This window comes from Sciurus vulgaris (assembly GCF_902686455.1).
Source record: "Sciurus vulgaris genome assembly, chromosome: X".
In the NCBI taxonomy this organism is placed as follows: Eukaryota; Metazoa; Chordata; class Mammalia; order Rodentia; family Sciuridae; genus Sciurus; species Sciurus vulgaris.
Genome location: NC_136471.1, coordinates 43,911,538 through 43,935,498, shown reverse-complemented (window position 1 = coordinate 43,935,498; position 23,961 = coordinate 43,911,538). Strand labels below are relative to the sequence as shown.

Here is a 23,961-nt window from a genome sequence, read left to right as displayed (position 1 = left end):
GGTGCAGAGACAAGAATCAGGGAACTAGATAATAAAATAACAGAAATTATCCAATTTGAACAACAGAGAAAAACGGACTGAAAAAATAAACAAAGTAGAAGTTCCTATGGGACTATGACAAAAGGTATAACAAGATCTAGAAGGAAAGGCTTAAAATATACTTGAAAGAAATAATAATGGAAAACTTATTAGACAAGAAACTTAAACCAATATATTCAAGAAGCAGAGCAAGTCCAAAAAGTAAAAACCCAGTAAATCAACACAAAGACACATAACAATCAAACTTCTGAAAACTAAGTATAAATAAAAACTTTTGAAAGCAGTAAGAAAAAAATAACATCTAAACTATTGGGGGAAAATTGTTTGAATGAAAGAAACTATGGAAACAAGGAAGGAGTCCAATGCTTTTCAAGTACTAAAATAACTGTCAACCTATAATAATGAAAATATTCTCCAGGAATAAAGGAGAAATTAAAGTATTGAAAAGATGAAGGAAACTCAGAGAATTTGTTACCAGCAAGCCGCCCTACAAAGAATGTCTAAAGAAAGTTATGTAAACAGAAAGAAAATCAATACAGAATCTTGGAAACTCAGGAAGGAAAAAACAACAAAATAAAGAACAAAAATAGGGGTGAATATAATTGGATTTCTTTTCTTGTCTTGATTTCTTTTTATTGCTGCATACTATTCCATAGTGTGAATGTACTGCAGTTTGCTTAAATTAAACATGTGCCCTTTACCTTAGTCCATTTTGTGCTGCCATAACAGAATATCTGGGACTGGGTAATTTGGGGTTTTATTTTTGGCAGTAGTGAGCATGAAACCCAGGGTCTTATGCATGCTATGCAAGTCCTCTACCACTCACCTATACCTTCAATCCTTTATTTTTAATTTTTTTAATAAGTTGCCCAGACTGGCCTCAAATTTGCAATCCTCTTGCCCTAGCCTCCCAAGTAGCTGGGATTATAGGTGAGTACTACTGCACCTGGCCCAGACTAGGTAATTTATAATGAATTCATTTCCTATAGTTCTGGAGACTGGGAAGACATACATCTGACCAGGGCCTTCGGGCTGTATCATTCCATGGCAAAAGGTATCATGTAGGTAGGGAGGGAGAGAGAGGGGGAGAGAGAGGGGAAAAGAGAGAGGGAGAAAGAGGGAGAGAGAGAGAGAGAGAGGGAGGGAGAGGGAGGGGGAGAGGGAAAGAAAGAGAGAAAGAAAGAGAGACGGGGGAGAAAGAGGGAGGGAGGGAGGGAGAGAGGGAGAGGGGAGAGAGAGAGGGAAAGAGAAAGAAAGAGAGAGGGGGGGGGGGGGGAGGAAATTTATGCTTTCTATTGAGAAGTAAGCCACTCTCTATCTTCTCAAAGCCCAAGGTGAGACTGGGAAAGGAGGCAGTCTCAGAGAAGAGGGGCTGCAGAGGCTGGTGCTAGATCTGGACTGCCTTAATGGCGGAGGGAAGGAGCTGAATTGGGAGTGACCTTTCTGAGCACCCTCCTTCCCCCCTCCTCCATCCTGGGAGTTTTGTTTTCCTAAGCCTCTGCACTCCAAATGAGGAGCAAATGGGGAGTGCGAGAGACTCTGCCAAGAGAGCCACACCACATGGCCCAGGCCTGACTCAAATGGCGGGACAAGAGGCAGAGGGTGCAGGAGAGCTGAGCTAGCAACAATCTGTTCTCCAGAGACTCCCTATCCCAGGAACCCGAGAGGCTGGTTTCAAATTGGTAAAATGACACCAATAGACCATGGTAAATTATGTATATATAATACCTAACACAACCACTCAAAAAGTCTCAAAAGTACTACAAATTAATCAAAATGGAATTTAAAAAAATGTTCAAGTAACCAGGAAAAGGAAAATATAGAAATTAGAAATGAAAAATAGCAAAAGAAATTTTAAAAACGGCAGACTTCAGCCCTAAAATAGCAATAATTATAATATATGTAATTGGCCTATATATACCAATTAAAAGACAGATTAGCAGAGGGGATTTAAAAACATTACTCAAATATATGTTGTCTACATGAAACTCATTCTAAAAATAAAATGGCAGACTGGGAATAGAAAGATGAAAAAGTACATACCATGCAACATTAATCAAAAGACAGTAAAAAAAAAGGTACATTATTATCAGATAAAATAAACTTCAGAGCAAAGAAAATTACCATAGACAGAGTGAGATTGTACATAATGATAAAAGAGCCAATTCTCTAAGAAGTCTTAGCAATCATGTTTATTCACCAAACAGCAGAACTTCAAAATATGTGAAACAAAAAGTGATAAAAATGAAAGGGGTCCTAAATTCACTTTTACACAGACACTTCAACACCTCTGTTACCAACTAGTAAGAAAAAAGAGTGAGGACACAGAAGAACTGAAAAATATCATTAACTGATAAAGAAAATGATGAAAATGTGGTATATATTATATATTATAAAATAATATAGAATATTATTTTTTCGGTCATAAAGAAAAATGAAATCATGTCATTTTCGGGAAAATGGATAGAACTGGAGACCACCATGCTAAGTGAAATGAGTCAAACTCAGAAGGTCAAGGGTCATGTTTTCCCTCATATGCGGAAGCTACAGAAGAAAAAGGAAAAGAAAGGTGGATGAAGACCTCCTAAAGATCAAAGGGAGATTGATAGAGGAGAGGGACCATGTGGTAGGAGGCAAAGGAAGAAGGGGGGAAGTACTGGGAACTGATATGGACCAAATTATATTGTTGTATTGTGTGCATGTATATATAACAACAAATCTCATCATTGTGTACAACTGTAATGCATCGATAAAAAATGTGGACAAAACAAAAACACCATTAAGTGTCAGGATCTAATTGACATTTATAAAACACTTTACCCAACAAATACAAATACACATTCTCTTCAAGTGTTCATGAAACAAATGTCAAGAGAGATCATATCTGGGGCCATAAAACAAATCTCAATAAATTTAAATGAATTAAGATGATCTAGGTTGTTTTCTCCAAATACAACTACATTAAACTACAAATCAATAACAAAAGGGTGACAGAAAGATATCTGAACATTTGGAAACCAAATACACTTCTAAATAACTGATAGGTCAAAGTGGAAGACTCAAAGGAAATTAAAAATACACTGAACTGAATGAAAATTAAAATACTTTATATCAAAATTTGTGGGACTCAAAGCAATGCTGATGGTGAATTATGGTATAAATGTAGATATTAGAAAAGTCTAATGAATAATATAACTTCCCAAATCAAGAATCTATAAAAGGAATAGCAAAAATAAGGCTCAAGGCAGTGGAAGAAAGAAAATAAAGAGTAGAAATCAAGGAAATTAAAAACAAAAATAGGAAAAAATTAGTGATTTTTAGAGTTGATTCTTTAAAAGATCAATAAATTTAAAATTAGAAAAAAATCCTACTTGAATAGCACTTCTGCCTTTTATACGATCACATTATCCACTGACATTACCCAACTCTCTAAGTAAAAAGGATCCATAAAATACAGTATTATTTCAGATACTTTTTTCTTACTGAAAAAAAGACATGAATGGACAACATATACAGATGAGAAATTAGCACTGGAAAAGATGTTCACCATCATTAGCCATCAGGGAAATTGCAAACTAAAATCACAATATGGTATCATTATCTACAGGAGGCTAAAGTTAAAAAATAGTGATAACATCAAATGATAGCTAGGATGCAGAGAAACTGGAGCATATATACATTGCTGGTGGATATGTAAAATAGCCTCGCCAATCTTGGAAACAATTTTGCAGTTGCTTATAAAACTGAATATTCAACTAACACATGACCCAGCAATTGAACTTCTGTGCATTCATCTCAGAAAAATGAAAACTTACATTCACCAAAATATGAAAAGCAGAAGACAGAAACAAAACCCCCAAAACCTGAACACAAATACTCACAGCAGCTTTATTTGTAATAGTCAAAAAGTAGAAACAATAGAAATATTCATCCATGGGTGCAATAGTTTGAATGTGTGCCCTAAATTTCAAGTGTTATTGAACCTTAAAGATGTAATTATGTCATAAAGGTGCTGTCCTCATGAATTTATTAGCATCATGTTTGTGGGAGTGGGTTCATTATGAAAGGATGAATTTGCTCCCCTTCTCTCTCTCTCTCTCTACACACACACACACACACACACACACACACACACACACACGATACCTTCTGCCATGGAATGATACAGTGTGAAGGCCCTGGTCAGATGCATGCCTTCCCAGTCTCCAGAACTATAGGAAATGAATTCATTATAAATTACATAGTCTGGGCCAGGTGCAGTAGCACCCACCTATAATCCCAGCTACTTGGGAGGTTGGGGAAGGAGGATTGCAAATTTGAGGCCAGTCTGGGCAACTTAGAATAAACATGTCTGAAAATCTTTAAAAGAATAAAAAGAAAAAGAATTGAGGGTGTAGCTCAGTAGTAGAGCACTTGCATCACATGCATAAGGTCCTGGATACGATCCCAAGTACTGCAAACAAGACAAAACAAAACAAAAGAAAAACTACCCAGTCCCAGATATTCTGTTATGACAGCATAAAATGAACTAAGGCAATGGACAAATAGTTAAGCAAACTGCAGTACATTCATATGATGGCACAGTATGCAGCAATAAAAAGAAACAGAATTGATATACACAATAATCTGGGGAGTCTCCATAAAATTACACTGATTGAAAATGATCATTCCCAAAAGATTATATACTATATGGTTCATGTACATAACTTTGTGTGTGTGTGTGTGTGTGTGTGTGTGTGTGTGTGTGTGTGTGTGTTGCCAGGGATAAAAATATATGACACTTTTCAAATGACAATTATAGTAATGGAGAACAAATTAATGGTTGTCAGTTTAAAAAGTGGGTGAGACAGGAGAAAAGTGGATACTGCTATAAAAGTCAAAATGAAGGAGGGATCCTTATAATGACAGAGATATTCTATATCTTGACTATCAATATTAATATCCTGGTGGTGACATTGTACTACAGTTATGCAAAATATTACCAGTGGGATAACAGTGTAAAAGGTATGTTGGATCTCTCTGTATTATTCCTTACAACTGTAAGAGCATCTACAATTATGTCAAAGTACATACTTCATTTAAAAAGTTATAATATTTTAGACACTAATAAAACTCTAAAAAAATAATGCTTATACAAATATCAAAGGGTTAAGGCACTTCAATTACATATCAATGAAGAAAAGATAAGCATCATATTAGAAAATTGAGCAAAGGACATACAAAGGGAATTTCTCTCTCTCACACACACAATATGATTAATCAATAAAAAAATTGAATTCTGCCTTACTATTACTAATCAAAAAAATTAAATGGACATGATGAGCTGGGCAAGGTGGCACTCGCCTGTAGTCCCAGAGACTTGAGAGGCTAAGGCAGGAGAATCACAAGTTCGAGGCCATTCTAAATACTTAGTGAGACTCTTGTCTCAAAATAAAAAATAAAAAGGGCTAGGGACATAGCTCAGTGGCAGGATACACCTGGATTCAATCCCTAGTACCAAAACAGAAAAAAAAAAAAAAAGATTATGAAAGTGCTGTTTTCACCGTTAAACCACCTAAACTTCAAGAACTCACACAAAAAAGGATAATATCCAATATATGCCTGCTGTGGGGAAATGTTCAAAGCATTTTACCTATATTAACTTAAGCACTGAGAAGTTAAATAATTTGCTAATATACATAGAAGTAGTAAATGGCAAAGCCAAGACTCAAATATTTGTTTCGCAGTTGTTTTGTAATTACAGATATGCATTATTTATAACATCAAAAATTAACTTGTGCACAATTAAAATGATAACCCCTTAGGGTAGAGACTGAATATTTTAGCATCATAATTTCAATGCTCTACTCCTGTCCTATATTCTACAATGTCATACCAATCAATCAAATTGGCATTATAAGTACTATTAAAATTATACATAAGTTACTTATGTATTGTCCATAATTTTTAAAGTATTTTTCCTTTTCAGTTATTCTCAAAAGTTCTGAAATCATGACTATGAATACCTAATTAAATAAAATATATATAAGGTAATTCAGTTTAATTCCAACATTCTAAAATATCTGAGGTATCTAAAACAAAACCATGTGTGGTTTATATATCAGAACTGTTTATTAACTGTAGTTTGGCTTAGCAAGATACTATCTTTCCATTAACATTCAGTATAGTTTAAGTATATTTTACTGAATCCTAATTACTTAGAAACTGGCAACCTATATATAGTATATAAGATGGTGCTATCAGCAAAATATTTTATCAATAATATATACTCCCCAACAATGACTTCTTATTGCATTATTATCATATTCTCTAAAACTTGATACTGGAGATATTATTCTTTCCTCTTCTATTGTACTTCATGAAAAATTTCATTTCAGAAGTATTATCTTTCAAAAGGAAAAAAACCCAACAGATTGTAAATAAGAAATACTTGTTAAAGAACAGCATTAAACAGTTGAACAGAACATTTCTGCATAACTCTCTTACAATATGTCAATTGATTCTTACTAAATGTCAATTGATCTAGGGTGCTGGTTCTCAGAAGGCCTAACTTTTTCAAAATAAAAAAACACCACTTGGTTCTAAATCTAAAACTACAAAACATAATTAGTAGTTTGTATTCAGCTTGTACCACAGTCATCAAAAATAACAATAATCTCCAAGAGAAGTAACTATGTTTGGATTTCTATCAAATAATCTTGAGATCAATCTTGCATACTATTCTTCATTAGAGAGCAAAGTTCAAACCTTACACAAGAATTGTCTGCCAAGGTTGAAAGGAACAATTGGTTGTTCAACTACAGAACTGGATAGCAGGAATAATGGGTAATCCTGAAAATTATATTGGTTGAACTGTATTCCCCATGGAGATAACATTGAAACTGGTGATCCCAGTCTGAGGTGCGCTTCCACCAATAAATGAGTAGCCATGGGGGTTTCAAAGCCAAAAGCAAAAGACATAGATGGGGTTGCTGTCACTTGATGTGATAAACTGTTGTTGGTTACGGCATAGTAGAAAGAGTATTTGTACCAAAAGCCCTTGCAAACATTTAAGATTGTATAGAAACAGCGTTGTTCAAGTTTAATTTTGGTGCATTTATTCTAAATAGAGAAAGGGGAAAAACTCAACATAATAGTTATTTTGACACATGAAGTAGCAGCTAAATAACACAGTTCCTATCAAATTAAGTTTTAAAGATGAGCAGTTTACAAGATTTTATTTTATTGGTTATTTCATCTCAATATATAAATAAAAATAATCAGACATTAAAATAGAATACATTTATAGAGCTCCTGATTTGCTTATCCATAGATAAAGGTCACCCAACTTGATCCAGTTTAAAGGGGAAAAAAGTTTTAAAATATTTTAATGGCACCAGGGCAGTGCGGCACACCTGTAATCTCAGCGGCTCAGGAGGCATGGGCAGGAGGATAGCAAGTTCAAAACCAGTCTCAGTAACTTAGCGAGACCCTCTCAAAATAAAAAAAAACACAAAAATAAAAAAATGAGAGAACACTCTTCTAAGGAATTAGAGATAATCGAGCAATCTGAATGGCACATTAAAATGTTTAATATGTTCAAAGGACTCAAGATAAAAACAGCATCCATAAAACAAATAGGCGAATGTGAAAAAGAGTCAAGGAGAATCCAAGAAATGGGTATTAGTATTACAAATAAAAAGGCTCAGCACATTTGTAATCCCAGGAACTCGAGACTGAGGCAGGAGAATCACAAGTTCAAGGCCAGCCTTGGCAACTTAATCAGACCCTAAGCAACTTAGTAAGACCTTATCTCAAAAAATAAGAAGGCTAGGGGTTGGGGAGATAGCTCAGTTGGTAGAGGGCTTGCCTTGCAAGCGCAAGGCCCTGGTTTCTGATCCCCAGCACCGAGAAAAAAAAAAAAAGGCCTGGGAATGTAACTCAGGAGTACAGCACCCCTGAGGTCAATCCCCAGTATTGGGGGGAAAAACAGAAAGAAAAAGGCTGAAGAGATAGACTTAAATAATAGGCTATCCACAATTGAAAAGATAAAAAATCAGAGTAATGAGAAACAGAAGATACTGCCAGACCACAGTACAGATAAAAGTAAGAGAAAGAAAGAAAAAAAGAAAGAAAGGGGGGTGGGGGAGGGATGGTCCAATATATAAAAAGAAGGAACACAGAAGGAAAAATGGAATGGCAGAGACAATATTCAAAGGGTTAATAAGTGAGTTTGCTGGAACTGACAAAAATGACTTCTCAGATCAAAAAGGTCACCAAGTGCAAGCAAGCAACCCTTCACCATTACCATACAAGTGCACATAACCCCTTACATACAATATATTAAAATACTGGAGTATTAAGGGTAGAGAAAAAATATCTGAAAGTTACCAGAGAGAAAAAAAATTACCTAATAAACAGTAACAGCCAGACTGACAGCAGCTTCTTCATTATCCACAATAAATCTTAGAAAACAATAGAAAAAATACCTTAAAATGCTGTGGGAAAATCATTGTGAATTTATAATCCTATCCCAGTCAAGATTAATGGAATAGGATGTGCCCAAAATTAGTTTTTACACAATGGCTATGAAAGGTAATTTAAAGTAATCAGTTTCAAAAATATTTCAACAAAGCTGATTCTTATTATTTTGTGTACCAGTAAGAAACAAAGGGAAAAAAATACCAACCTGTCATAATTCCTTATCACTTAATTTTTTATGCTTTTCAAAAGAGGTTTTTTTTCATTGTCAGCATAGATTTTAATCAAACATGCTACATTTTAAAAAAACATAAGCCAAGTATCTTGGTTATCTCTAGACTTCACATTCCTAATCCATCTTTCAAATCCAATTTCTTGGATGTCTTCTATGTCACCAAGAACACGGTTGAAGCAGCTTTTCTTTAAAAAAAATGAAAGTCATTTTTGCTATACTCTTCACTGATTTTGCAAATGTATAGGTTAGCCTCTTTTGCTTTCCCATTTCATCATATTGATAACTAAATCTAATTTACCATCTCCTCCATTCTCTCCCCACAATTACTGGCTTCTTGGAGTTAAAGGTGATTCCCCATTGTCGCAGGGAATTTCCACCCCAGCTGTTCATCACACACGTTTTGATTGCAGACATTTACATATCACTTGTGCATGCAAGAAACAACCATCATGTCATAGCTGCCACCTGGTCAAAAAACACTATCAACCAGTAGACTCATTTCCATCTCACTGATGTTAAAATATGAAAGTTATGTATACCAATTAAAATTAATGAGATATAGTAATTTGAATAGTATTAATATCATGGGTGTAAGGAAAAACCTTTCCAAGAATAACTCTAAAGGACAATACTAAATGTATCAGTGGCAACATACCTATTTCTAAGTCATACACATATCTTAAAGTTTTTAAAATATGAGCTCCAAATGACAATTTCAAATGTAGTAACTCAGTCCTGGAAGGCACAAACAGGGAAGTGTTCTGAACAGAAAAAAAGCACTTGTATTTAATTTTGTATTCCCAAATGTACCACTCTCTTGGGGTTGCACGTTATGTTTTTATAAATTATAATATTAATATTATATGTCTCATAACATATTATATCTTATATAGCCTGTTTATTATACAATTATATAATATTATAAATACTGATAGAAAAACTCACTGTTGTCAAACATGGTGTTGATGCCATAATAGAAATTGACACACACTTTCAGATTTAGTTAGTGTCATCAATGTTATTTATATTGATAGTCATCAAAAGATGGAATCTTTTCCTGTGTACAACAGACTTTGTATACTTTTCAAAATAATTTAAGAATTTTTCTTTAATTTTTGACTTAAAATTTTGTGTCATGAAGCTCTCCCAAAAGTTATTAGGGGATTAAAAATGGACATTCATAACTAAAAAATTGAAATTAAAGATTCTCTTCTTTCATCTCATTTAAATTTTAAATCTTTCACATCCTTGTTTATTTTTTAAATCTATTTTGCTTAACCAGTTTCTGACAAAGGAGTTTTGAAAAGCCTCACATTGTTATTATGAATGATCAATTTCTAATTATAATTCTATAGCTTTTGCTTTATATATTTCAAGGCTATGTTGTTGGGGGCATATTTTGAAGTTCATGGTTGATAGTCTCTTGGTAGATTTTCTTCCTTTCATCAAAATAAAGTGCCTATTTATTACTAAATTTCCTTGAAAAATATTAGGCTGACATTGATGTTGTCTTACCATTTTTATTTTGGTTGGCATTTGCCTAGTGTATCCTCTTCTAACCCCTCATTGTCAACTTTTCTGTGTCATTTTAAGTGTGGTTTTTGTATATAGCGTACAGAGCTGAAATTATTCAAATTCAATATGACAAGTCTCTTAGAGAGTGAGTTTAACTTATTTGGTTTTATTGTGAGTAATATAATAGGGCTTTTTTCTTCCATCTTTGTGTTTTGTATTTGCCATACTCTATGCATCTTTTATCTTTTTTGCATATCTGGATTGATGGAATTTTCTTTATTCCCTTTATTTTCATCAGGTTTAGAAGTTACATATTCTAATTATATTAATTTGTGTGAGTTCTCTTGAATTCTTTTGGCTTACAGGCCTAAATTCATGTTCTTCTAACAAAGCCTGAAGTCAATTATTATTCTCTATGTTTTTCAACAAACAGAATTTTAGTTCACTTTGGCATTCCTATGCATATCACTATCTTACTTAAAAATTAGAAAACAGGTCTATACTCAGAATCTGTGGCTATCAGGAGGAATAGCTGCCTTTGACTTGTTGAGTTCCTCTAGTCAACCTCTATCCTTCTACTTATCCAAACAACCCTAACTATAGAAGCTTAAAATTAATAAGACTATAGCTTTGCATGCTAAGCCTACTATACAGTTCTTTCTAGGGTGCCTCAATGCACACACACATGCTGAAAGAAAAAAATACTAGACGGCAAATGGCTTCTGCAGAAAACCCACTGAGGTCAGATAAATCATCAGAGTTCACTGGAAGGGTTATTGGAAATGGGCAGATGGCCCCTGCCTGCCAGGCCAATCTAAATGGGGTTTACTGAATTAACTAAATGACTGGAGAGATAGAAAACAATTAAATGAGCACTGATGTCTACCAGACTATTCTAGTCTTAAATACAAAGGTGCCTCAGTTTCCTCAATTCCAAAATTCTGGCAGTCTCAGTGAGTGAGCAAAGAAAATACTAAAATAAATAAATACATAAGTAAATACTCAAAAATAAGATCAATAAGGGCTCTTCACATATATTACCTTAAAAAATTAATTTAAGTGTTATGTGAAAGCTTTCTAAATATAATGCTGAGGTTATCCTCACTGTCCATGAAGAATCAGCCAATCAAAGTTAATTATGGAGCACTCTCAGCTGGCCCAGAGAGTAAACATAAATTGGATTTCAAATTACAGTTCCAAAAAATGTACTACGCACCTATCTCATTTACTAGCATGCAAACTGCCTGCATTTTGGACTATCTACTGTATTTTATTGATTGGGAAGAGAGTTCTGGGTAGTAAGAAATTGTGATCTAGGATCAATAAATGATGGTTGATCATTTCACGACATCACTTTACCACTCAAGTTCTTGTAACAAAGAGGAAAAGATAAAGGGAACCACTTAACGAATCTACAATTCTTTATCTTTAATGATCTAACAACAAATAAAAAAGGAATTTGATCTCTATAGCTGAGGTCACGGAGGCTGAGACATAAAGTAACTTTCTTTTTTTTTTTTTTAAAGTAACTTTCCTAAGTCAAGTAACTAACAAGTGAAGGAACTGAACATGATGATTTTATTAGTTTTATTTTACTATTAGCTTAAACAACACATCGTTAGGGAAATAAGGAAGGAAGGAAGGAAGGAAGGAAGGAAGGAGAGAGAGAGAGAAAGAGGAAATCAAGCCTGGGAACCTATTACAAACCATTTCAGCATAATGTATAGAGACTTCCATCTCACAAAGCAGAAATGATTTTTTTGTGAGTATTCATACTACTATTTCCTTACAATTCTTTGATAAATGACTATAAAGAGGTAACTAGCATAGAAGCTCAATCAAACAATTTAAAATCTGTTCCTACCTTCTTGGAAGCAAACAGACTATTCTTCCTTAGAGGCAACATTTTCCCTATAACTGCTTAGTTACTTGACAACCATCAAATTTCATGAATGCCTTCCACCTTCTCAAGAACATCATGACTAAGAGATCTGGTCCAAAAATTCATATAATGTGATTAGTCATTTTATAAAACCATTAATATAAAGTCATCTCTGACAATACGTATGATTTTTAACATAATATCAATGAGAGGCTGAGAAGCAAAAGTACAAATTCACGGAAGAAATCCCCTTTTTCCACCAAGATATAAGTCTCCCCAAAAAGTACTGAAGAAGAAAGTAGAAAAATCTAAGCCTCAAAACACGCTATGGACTTTGTCACTAATAATTATGGATGCTAATTCTGGAAGTAAAAACTGAGTTACTAATGTCTTATTCTAAATGAGTCCCCAGAGAAAAATGCCTAGGGAGAGATGAAATGTGCACAGGGACTTTGAAGGAAACAGGAAAGTAATCAAACTTATAATGGCCATCATTTTATTTGACGCCAAAACAAAACACAGGGTTTCTGAAAATCATGTACTGATTTTGAGTTCATATTAAACATCTAATATGATATAATAACAGTATAACTTACTCATCATCTTTCACACTGTCCTTTTTTCATCTTCATACTATTACTTTTCAAAGCCATAAGGTTAGAATCTAATTTTAAGATCTAAGAAAAGCTTTTTCTTAAATATCAAAATGAAATTTAACGCCCAAATATTAGAAGTGTGGAACTGGGGCTGTAACTCTGTGATAGAGTACATGCCTGGTACTACAAAAATAAAAGCACAATATTGCAGAAGACTGTAAATTGCTATGAAATAGTTTTCATTTACAGTAAATGATGTTAGTAGTTACAAAATTGGAAAAGAAAAGACGAAGGGTGGGATGAAAGTAGAAAACTGCAGAATAACTCAAAAGAGTCAATCTTAAAAGAGCTGAACTCAAAGAGGGTGAGCATGAAGGGCAGAACTCAGTGGGACACCTATGTGAAAAGGGGGTAGAGGGGCCCAAGAGAGGGCAAAATATAGGGGAAGGAAGAAAAGAAGTAAGCACTGGTTGGGAAAAGGGAAGAGAGTAAAACACCTGAGAGATGGCATTCAAGTGCAAAAGATAACTTTAAAAGTGTACCCATGGGCCTGGGTAGATAGGTCAGTTGGTAGAGTGCTTGCCTTGCAAGCACAAGGCCCTGGGTTTGATCCCCAGCACCAAAAAAAAAAAAAAAAAAAAAAAAAAAAAAAAAAAAAGTGTACCCATATGTAGAAGAATGTACCCAAAAGTTTGGAGGAGTTGAGCAAAACAAATCCCCCCAAAAAACAAACAAATGAGAAAAACTGAAAAAGTTTGAAGCATGGTATTCATAAAAACCTTTCAAAAGAGAGGGGGGGAGAAAGGGAGGTGAAATTATAGACTGAAATCAAATTATGCTGTGTATGTATGAGTACATCACAACGAACCCCACTTTTATATATGTATAATGCAGCAATTTTAAAAATATAAATGGAAGGAAGACAAGAAAAGCAGAGGAAAGGGAGGAGGGGAAGTTCTGGAGATTGAAATGGAGCAAATTATGTTATGTGTATATATGAATATGTCACAATGAATCTCATTATGTATAATTATACTGTACTAACAAAAATTAATAAAATAGTCAAATTACTAAAATATAAACCTTTTACATGAATGGAAGTGAACAAAGTTTTCATTTAAGGATCTCAAAAACTATAACTTCTATGGAAAAATATTTAATATAATTTAAAACTTTTTAAAAATAAATCTTCACTTTGTTCATGGCCTCACTACCCAAGAAATGACCATCAAGAATATGCTTTTGGAAACTAAACATGATTCTTATTTGCATTTTTAAATTTTTTATTGTGATAAAATACATATAACATAAAATTTACCATTTTAACAATTAAGTGTAAAGTCAGTGGCATTAAGTACATTCACTGTTTCTACTATCTATTTAAAAAATCTTTTTCATCATTCTGAACAGAAACTCTGTACCCCTTGGACACTAGCTTTTCTCATTCTCCCTTCTAACAGTCCCTGGTAACCCCTCTACTTTCTTTTCCCTATTTTACATACTTCATATAAGTGGAATCACATAATATTTGTATGATTTATGTGGAAAACTATATACCTAAAACAGCCTAAAACGCCAACAACAGTAAGGGAATGGAAATTTACAAAAACTCAAAAAACACAAAACTAATAACTCAATAAATGGGTAGAAGATCTAAAGAGACATTTTGCAAGAGGAAATACAAATGGACAACAACTATATGAAAAATGTTCAACATCCTTAGCAATCAGAGACATGCAAATATAAACTACACTGAGATTTCATCCCACCTTCTCACTCTAGTCAGAATGGCAATCATCAAGAGCACAAATAACAATAATCACTGGCAAGGATGGGGGGATAATTGTACATGTATACATTGTTGGTGGGACTACAAATTAGTACAACGACTTTGGAAAGGAATAGGGCAGTTCCTCAAAAGACGAGGAAGAGAACCACTATATGAACCAGTTATCCCACTTCTTGGTATTTATCCAAAAGAACTGAAATCAGCATACTATGGTGACACATGCATAGCAATATCTACGTAGCAGCACAATCCACAATAGCCAAGTTATGGAACCAACCTGGGTGCCCACCAATAGATAAATATATAAAGAAATGTATGTGTGTATGTGCATACATATATATGTATATATATATGATGTATATTATATGATGCATATCATATACACACACACAGTTTTACTCAGTCATAAAGAAGAATAAAAGAAGAAAATCATAACATTTGCTGGTAAATGAATGGAACTAGAGAACATCATGCTAAATAAAATAAAGCAGACTCAAAGTCGAGGTTCAAATGTTTTCTCTCATATGCAGAAGCTAAAGAGGAAAAAAAGGAATAAAAAAGGGGATCTCACAAAAATAGAAGAAGGATCAGTAGAGGAGAAGCATGGGGATCTAGAGGGAAGGAAGAGGGGAAGGAAAGGGGAAAAACGAGGAGTGAAGTTGACCAAATTGTACTAGGTATGTGTATGAATATACTACAGTGCATTCCATGTATACAACTACGATGCATCAATTAAAAATAAATACATAAACAGAAGACCAGTGAGTAGAGGAAGGGGATCAGTGAAGGGAAAAGGGAAGAGAAGGGGGTAGTACTGGGGAATGAAGTGGAGAAAACTACATTAAATGCATTTTGAATATGTGGAAATGAACCCCACTGTTAGGTATATCTATAATGCACTAAAATAAATTTTAAAAATAGTATAGTCATATAATAGAATACTATATAGCAATAAAAATAACTACCTGTATTTAAATATCAAAAACAATATTGACCATAAAAGTTGCCGAAGAGTAAATACAGTATGCCATGTATGTAAATGTTGGAGACACAAAAATATTACAAATCATTTATGGGCCCATCTTAGTGCACTTATAAACATATATTGGAAAATATATACTAAATACATAAAAGCAATGGGAAGGAATGTATGCAATACATACTGCAATGGGAAGGAAATGAGACTGGAAAGTGATATAAAAAATTTGCTATAATGTTTTAGTTCTGAAAATAAACAACTGCAGGAATAACTCACTGGTAGAATCCATGCTTAGTATGTGTGAAGCCCTGGGTTCAATCTCCAGTATCTTAAAAAAAAAAAAAAATATATATATATATATATATATCTCAACATCTAAGAAAAATATAGCAAATTTTTAATAGCTGTTAAATCTTTGGTGGGTACCAGAATGAAGATGTTTCAATGGTATCTGTGTTTTTTTCTTTGAAATATTTCATAATTTTAAAAAGAGGGACTATTAGCCCAGCACAATGGTACACGTCTATTATCCCCCAGTGATTAGGAGGGCTAAGGTAGGAGGAGTCCAAGTTCAAGGCCAATCTCAGCAACTTACTGAGGCCTTAAGCAATTTACTGAGACCCTTGTCTCAAAATAAAAAATAAAAAGACCTGGGGATATAGCTCAGTGGCAAAGTGTCTCTGGGTTCAATTCCTACTACCAAAAACAAAAACAAAAAAGGGACTACTTAATGTTTTTAAGTGACAGAAAGTAAGGCAATATGTGTGCTCTGAAAAGGGAGATGTGCTAATATAGAACAATTATAACTTTTATTCTTGTAAATTTAATTGGCTGCTCTATAAAGTATTTTGCATTAAAAATTAATACACATTAATATAATCTTTGGAAAAGATATTCAGAAAGAAATCTAATCAGTGTGAGTGTTAATATGGCACTTGCATCTGCCTGAACCTGCTATAATTCATGCTTTTTTAAAAAGTATATCATGTTGAAAATGTCTATACTTATTAGTTTAAAAAATACATTCAACTTAACTCACATGTATAAAGAACACCACAGTTGGTCACTGTTGCTCTGGCATACAGAAACTGGAAGGCCAAATCCAAACATTTAAGTGGGGCAAAAACTCTCAGTCCAGTTCCAGATCCCTGGCCTTCCTATTAGGCGTCCTCTTAAGTCCAGTGAATGGAAGACAAAAGTTATATAAAGGATTTTAAGTAACTAAGACTTTGCAGTGAAGTGCAATGGCACTGGGCATATTTTGTTAAATCCACCCTTCAGTATTTCGTGTTTTCTGATGCTATTGCAAATGGTATTTAAATTGACAAACAAAAATTATATGTATCTACTATAAAGAAGACTTTGCAGTATTATTTTTATAACATGAAATAAATGGAAATAAGTCTTCTGTTGCTGGCTTAGTTAGGCTAAGTAAATTATAACCAACTCACTCTAAAATATTAGGGTAATATTAATTATGCAAATTATAAAGACTATCAAACAGAAAAAAAAATCCGGAACAGTATTAAAAGAGCAGCAACAAAAATACTATATAAACAAGGAGCACGATTATGTAAAAAGATATTGTTATATATGGATAAAACAGGGAGGGGGACAGAACCAGCTATATTATGATAGTAGAGAAATGGGTGAAAAATTTTTATCCTTAATTTCTTTCAATGCTGGCTTAATAAATCACGTCACCAGTGTTTTAAAAGAGTTACTCTACATATTACAAAAGGATTATCTAAACTATATCCCTTTTTTCATAGTTATAAACAGAAATTTTTAGTTATTTTTTCTTATCTTTTCAATATTTAAAGTTCATTACATTAAAAACAAACTAGCAGTGAAATTTAGTTACCTCTGCTCTGGATTGGAAAAATCAGAGTTTTCCCCACTTAATTTCTGCCTCTAGATCTGATCTATCAAGGTAGAACAAATCAAGAACATTAGACTTAAATCAAGTTAGTTCTATTCTCTGAAATGCACTCATCAACAGTGTGACCTAAGGCTTGACACTAAACATCTCTAAATCTTGTGTGACTCAATCTCTAAGTTTCTGTAAGGATATTCTCCACAGAAGCCAAGTGCTTGAAGATTAATCTCAGATCTGGACACATCCCTACCTCCCTACTTCCTCTATCCTGGGGGAAAAAGTGTTTAGAGTTTTGACTTCACTTTGCCAGAGGGGGGCCAAACCCTTGAAGAGAAGATACTCCTAAAGATAAATAACTTTGCTACCCAAGAAGAAAACTAATATTTATGAAACACGTGTGCATCTGACACTGTACCAAGCACTTCTTTCTTATATATGATATAATTATCACACACTTTCATGGGTCCCACAGCAGACCCACAGAAACAGTTTCTGGAGTGAGCTGGGGCAATCTGTGTTTTCCATAAATTCCCAAAGTGCATACAAAAGTTCAAAAACCAAACATCTAACGTCAATATTTTTCAAACTGTGAATGATAATTCATTAACATATAATGGAATGAGTCAGAGTACACTGCATGTACTAAGTACCGTTTTTGCAGTCGTCGGTTATATATATGTGTGTCCTGGAGCCACAATATAAAATTTATTTCTCACTGTGAATCATGGCGAAAAGGTCTATGAAACACTGGCTGAGCACTTTAGACTTTAGAATAATGCATAATGAAGCAGAATAAAAACAACAAAGCAAGAAAAGAGGATAACAAAACACACAACTTAAGCTCCGTAAGTTTCTAGTGAATTAACAAAACGCAAGACACAAACTGTGATCACCCGCAGTAATAAGGGGAATTATGATACAGGTAAACTGGTCAAATGTCAATAACTTTACTGTAGTGAATAAAATATTCTAACCCCATTTTTTGTTTGCTCACCATAGACAACAATAAACAGAATGGAAAAATTACTCAAATTTCACCATCACTTCTGCCAGATGGGGTGGAAGTTAAGAAAAGCATGAGAAGGGAAACAGTTCAGTGCATTGTAATCAAATTCCAATCCAAAATTCAACAGTTATCAAAAGCAAGTATTCATGAAAACCATCCTGTCTGACCTTGTTTGCAACATTCAAACAATGTATTTGGAGCCCAATTGTTAACCACAGCCAGACAGTTCAGGAAACTCCAAACAAGTATCGCGCCATCTCTCCCTCTCCTTTGTTTAAAATCAAACCGCACAATGCATGGGAAACTAGGGATATAACTACCCCTAAATGAAGATACCCAAATTCCCAAGTAGTGGCAAGCGGGAGGCCAGTCAGCATTTCTCCGCTCCAAGGCGGGAAAAGCAGGGCAGCCCATCTGGCGATTTTCTCAGGATCTGAAGCCACGCGCAGCTATAACCCATGCCCCACAGGTGCCTCACCACAACCAAGCCAGTGCTCCCTTGGGACGTGAGGCCAGGACGGCTTGCCCAAGCACAGAAAAAGCACCTCACTTTACACACCGGCGCGCGCTGAGCGGCGACAGAAGCACTACACGTGCCTCTGTCACGGGGGGAAGGGGCGTGGGGAGCGAATTGAAGAGCCAAAACAAATCCTTCTCAACTCCTGGCCCACAGACCCTACCCTTCCACCCTCGCCGCTGGAGACGCGCGTCCTAGAAAAAGTCCTCAGATCTGAAGTTCACAGCGCCAGAAAGCTTAATGGTGAGCGAAGCCTACCAACGACCGGTACAAACGAAAATCCTGCAAACTTACCTTAGTAGCAGTCGCTGCTTTCTGTCCCGTCCGCAAAGTAAACGGGCTGGCCTCCGAGGCTGTGGAGCCACCAAAGAGGCGGACCCGGACCGATGCGAGCCGGAAACAAGTCGCTCACTAACTGGAGAGACGCGAACCGCGACTGAGGCTTAACTGGGGTCGACCTACTTAACTATAAAGGGCGGCCATTGACTCGACCTAGACGCACTCGGATTGGTTGATTCTGGTATTGTTTTAAAAGAGACTCTTCTGTGATTGGCCAGGAAGGTCAAGCGGGAACCCGGAGGTGGTGGTGCGCGGGGTGGGGGGCGGGGGATAGGGTAATCAAGTTGTTACCCAGGCAACTGAAAGACGCAGAGCTCTCCGCTATTTTCGGAGCCTAGCCAGCGACCAGAAAACTGACCAAGGTGAGGAAACCCAAACCTCAGGAGGGGCAAAAATAGGGTCCTCAGATGCCGTGACTATCAGAGACACCTGGGGAGAACTGTAGATACTTAAGACTAAGAAATACTCAAAAAAAAAAAAAAAAAAAAAAAAAAAACCTCAAGTTGCTCAAAGTAGAGGCGAACCGTTCTCTAAATCCCTCAGTCCTAGACACTAAAAGCAGAGCGCTGCTTAAACAAAACTAAGTCTCTCAGAACGTGAGAGATGGGGAAGTAGAATACAAGGGATGGGTGCTGATCAACTATCAGAAAGCCAAAACAAACATCTGAAGACTTCCCAATTGGCAGCCTCAGCTTTCACACACTTAGCTGTTCTCCCTTCCCATCAAATTGACTAATTGGAGGATGTAAATCGTGTTTCCTCAGGTAGATCCCAGTGCTCCAAGTTGGAGCAGCTGCAGTCTTGGTTGGGATAGATGGGGGCAGGGGGCGTGAATAACACTGTTCAGACGGAAAAACGTGAACCTTGCCACTTGCTGCGTGAACAATGACCTGTGTGCGAGAATTTTGATGCTGTGGCCTCAGAGTTCCAACCGAACTTGATCAAATTCACTAAGGAGAGGGGAGCAGTCAGATCCGCACTTAGTGAGACGGAGTGTGGTGTGCGAAAACTACCCTGCTACTCGCCAAGGGCTGATTACAGGGAGTAAGTATTCTCTGTCGTTTGACTATCCCTTTCAAAAAAAGGGGGGGGGGGGGAGATTGGATTAAAAAATAAATAAATCTGGGTCAGAGAAGGGAAACGAGTTCGGCCAGGAGAGAGGGGGATTGTTTCTTCTAAGAGCCTGCTGTTCTGATAGTGGTTCAAAACACAAACAATAGAAAAAGTAGCCAGGACTGTTGACATAGAGGAAAATTTCAAAGCTCTCAAAAGAAAATTTGTCATCTTAATCCCTGTTTAGATATAAATGGAGCCAGGTACATGGCGCACGCCTGTAATCCCAGCGGCTTGGGAGACTGAGGCAGGAAGATGGTGAGTTCAAAGCCAGCCTCAGCAATTTAGGGAGGCCCTAAGCAAGACCTTGTCTCTAAATAAAATATTTAAAAGGATTGGGGTTGTGGCTCCGGTTAAGTGCCCCTGGATTCAATTCCCACCCCCACCCCCCAAAAAAAGATATAAGTGGAATATGAGACTTCATAGAAACACGGAGAGAAATTAATGCCAAATGTATTGTCCGAAATGTACTATGCAGCTTTCAGTAAATCAGAAGGAATTCCATTGAAACCAAGGATTTTCATCTCCACATAAAAACACACTTTTAACCCGGGCATGGTGGCCTGCGACTGTAATCCCAGTGGCTCGGGAGACTGAGGCAGGAGGATCTCGAGTTGAAAGGTAGCCTCAGCAATTTTAAAAAGGCCCTAAGCAATTTAGCTAGACCCCATCTAAATAAAACATAAAAAGGACTGAGAATGTGACTCCCTAAGTGCCTCTGGGGGTTCAATCCTAAAAACCAAAAAAACCTCACATGTGTAGTAGCACTCAATAGGCTGAGTTGGGAAGGATTGTTCAACTAATTATGTTCCTGCGTCCTATATATAGGACACCTAAAAATTTAAATTAAAGCCAGGCGTGGTAGCACATGCCTGTAATCCCAGCGACTCCAGAAGCTGAGGCAGAAGGATGGAAAGTTTTAGGCCAGCCTCAACAACATAACAAGACCCACCGAAAAATAAAAATTAGAAAGGGCTGGGGTTGGATCACAGTGGCAGACCACTCCTGGGTTCAATCCCTAATACTGCAAAAACAACAACGACCAAAAAAAAAAAAATTTGAATGGTAGAGATTCCTTATGGCTAAAATAAAGAATAGAGAAAATGTTAAATAAAAAGAGGTTAATTTTTTATGTGTATAGAAATTACAGGCTCTTTCAAAAATCAATATTCCATTAAATATACTTCAAATTTGTAACAAAAACTCTGTTAAATTTCTGTGCCTACTTCTGAGTTCGTATATTGTTAGTAGAAAAAGTTAGAAACCCAAAAGGAAACTATTATTGGGTTTTGCAAAGAGAAGACTAAAAATGAATGTTTTTCCAAGTCAAACCCATAGCTTAGTGCATACTAAGCCCTGAATTACAACCCTAGATCTCAAATGAACTATTTTAATTTGAAGGGAATTATTGATGAATATAGTTTTCAAACCATGTGAAAAGAAGAATGAAAGCAGAACTGGGGATTATAGTTTCATGGTAGAGTCCTTGTCTAACAGGTGCCAGATCCTGGGTTTTATCCCCAGCACAACCAAAAAGAAAAAAGCACAATCAAAAACCAAAAAGAAAAGCAATTAGCTAGTAAGCCAGTATGTTATAATATAATTCAGACAGAGGCAGAGATGATGTTTACTTTTGTGTTCCCAAAATAATTTTAATGCAGAAATTACTAAATAAGTCACTATATAAATAAAGTTGCAGAAGAAATGCCCAATTTATTTAGAGAATCAATGGATATTGAATACTTTGAAATCATTCAGTTATAAACAGAATTTTGGGAGGGATTTTTTTTTACCTATTTACTTAAGTAAATTCCAAATGGATGCTGTTTGATGATTTTTATTACCTTGATTTCATTTACCATATATACTTGAATTAATAAAATATCATTTAAAATAATCTACAGTATAGCATTTTAACTAATTTAAACTTTTTTCTAAATAAAGTCAATTAGTCTTTTTTTTTTTTTTTTTTTTTGGTACTAGGGAGTGAACCAGGAGCACTTAAGCACTGAACCACATCCCCAGACCTTTTATTTGATTTAATTTTATCCTATTTTATTTTATTTTGAGACAGGATCTCACTAAGTTGCTCAGAGCCTTGCTAAATTGCTGAGGCTGGCTTTGAACCACAATTCTCCTGCCTCAGCCTCTGGAGTAGCTAGAATTACACGCCCTACATCTTTTTTATTTTTATTTTTTTTCTTTTTTGATACTAGAGATGGAACCCAGGGTCACTCTTTACCACTCAGCTACATCCCCAGTACTTTTGTTTTTTTTTATTTTGAAACAGGGTCTCACTAAATTGCCAAGGCTGGCCTTGAACTTGCAATCTTCCTGCCTCAGTCTCCTGAGTCACTGGAATTATATGTATGTGCCACCAAGTCATCCTTATTGATACTATGGACAAAGGCAAATAAAATAGCATGATTCCCAACTGAAAAACAACTGAACTGACTTGATCCAAAGATTACTGATATGCTTCAATACCATGGGTCTGAAGCCATCCTGATTTAAATTTTTTAGTACTTAACTGACTCCAATGTTCTGTAAATGAGCTAGTTCTGCAGTATCTGCTTTTTAAGCCAGTTGTAGCTAATACCAAAACAGATTCCCCCAACTACTTTTATCTGTGAGGACCCTAAGAGATCAGATTGATGTGGGAAAAACAAAGGCTTTGCCTGGACAATGATTTCTTGGCATTAGCCTAGCAAAATAGAATGAGAGAAACAAAAACACAGGGCCTAAAATTAATTTTTCTTTCTTTCTTTCTTTCTTTCTTTCTTTTTTTCTTTCTTTCTTTCTTTCTTTCTTTCTTTCTTTTCTTTTTTTCTTTCAACTCAGGGGGGTTTCACCACTGAACTACATCACCAGTCCTATTTATTTATTTATTTATTTATCTATTTATTTATTTATTTATGGTGCTGAGAATCAAACCCTAGGCCTCAGGCATGCTAAGCAATTGCTTTAACACTGAGCTATGTCCTATTATTTATTTGTTTTTATTTTGATACTGGGTCTGACTAAAGTTGCTCAGGGTCTCACAAAGTTTGCTGATGCTGACCTAAAATTTATGATCCTGCTGCCTCAACCTCCTGAGTTGCTAGGATTAGAGTCATGCACCACCATGCCCAGCAGAAAATTTATTTTTAAAATAATGAAATCTCAAATATTTAGCACTGTATTTTGGTTTTATTGAAACTATTACTTGATTTTTCCCTAATTTAAATTTTTCTTGGCCTATTTGACAATGCCACAAACACAAGCAGAATCTTTTTTTTTTTTTTAGCTTTAGATGGACACAATACCTTTATTTTATTTTTATGTGGTGCTGAGGATTGAACCCAGGACCTCACATGTGCTAGGCAAGGGCATTACCACTGAGCCACAATCCCAGCCCCAGAATCTTTTTTTTAATCACTACACGATACTACACAAGTAGAAGAATATACTCTGAAGTATAAAGGCAGGAAATCACAGAGTATATTTAATAAGCTGTTCAGTTTTTAACAAAACACAGAACACATGTAAGAGAATAATAGGAGGGAAGGGTAGAATATGAGGCTAGGACTATATCATGAAGGATCATGATTGCCAGACTCAAGGTGAATGTAT

At 35.5% G+C, this 23,961-nt stretch overlaps 2 protein-coding genes across 3 annotated transcripts in view; one reads left to right on the top strand and one right to left on the bottom strand.

Annotated features, from left to right (window-relative positions):
- Positions 1-19,328, bottom strand: part of NUP62CL (nucleoporin 62 C-terminal like) — a 75,723-nt gene extending 56,395 nt beyond the window's left edge. The window contains exon 1 of the mRNA XM_079124970.1: positions 19,193-19,328. The gene's annotated coding sequence lies outside the window, so the exon portion shown is untranslated. The remainder of the gene's footprint in view (positions 1-19,192) is intronic.
- Positions 19,329-19,509: 181 nt separating this feature from the next.
- The window catches only part of DNAAF6 (dynein axonemal assembly factor 6), a 46,022-nt gene continuing 41,570 nt past the window's right edge, over positions 19,510-23,961 (top strand). Inside the window, exons 1-2 of one of the 2 annotated variants that reach the window (XM_079124972.1) lie at positions 19,529-19,598; positions 20,001-20,280. The gene's annotated coding sequence lies outside the window, so the exon portion shown is untranslated. Of the gene's footprint in view, positions 19,599-20,000; positions 20,281-23,961 lie in introns of both variants that reach the window. The other variant, XM_079124971.1, reaches the window with a different exon arrangement.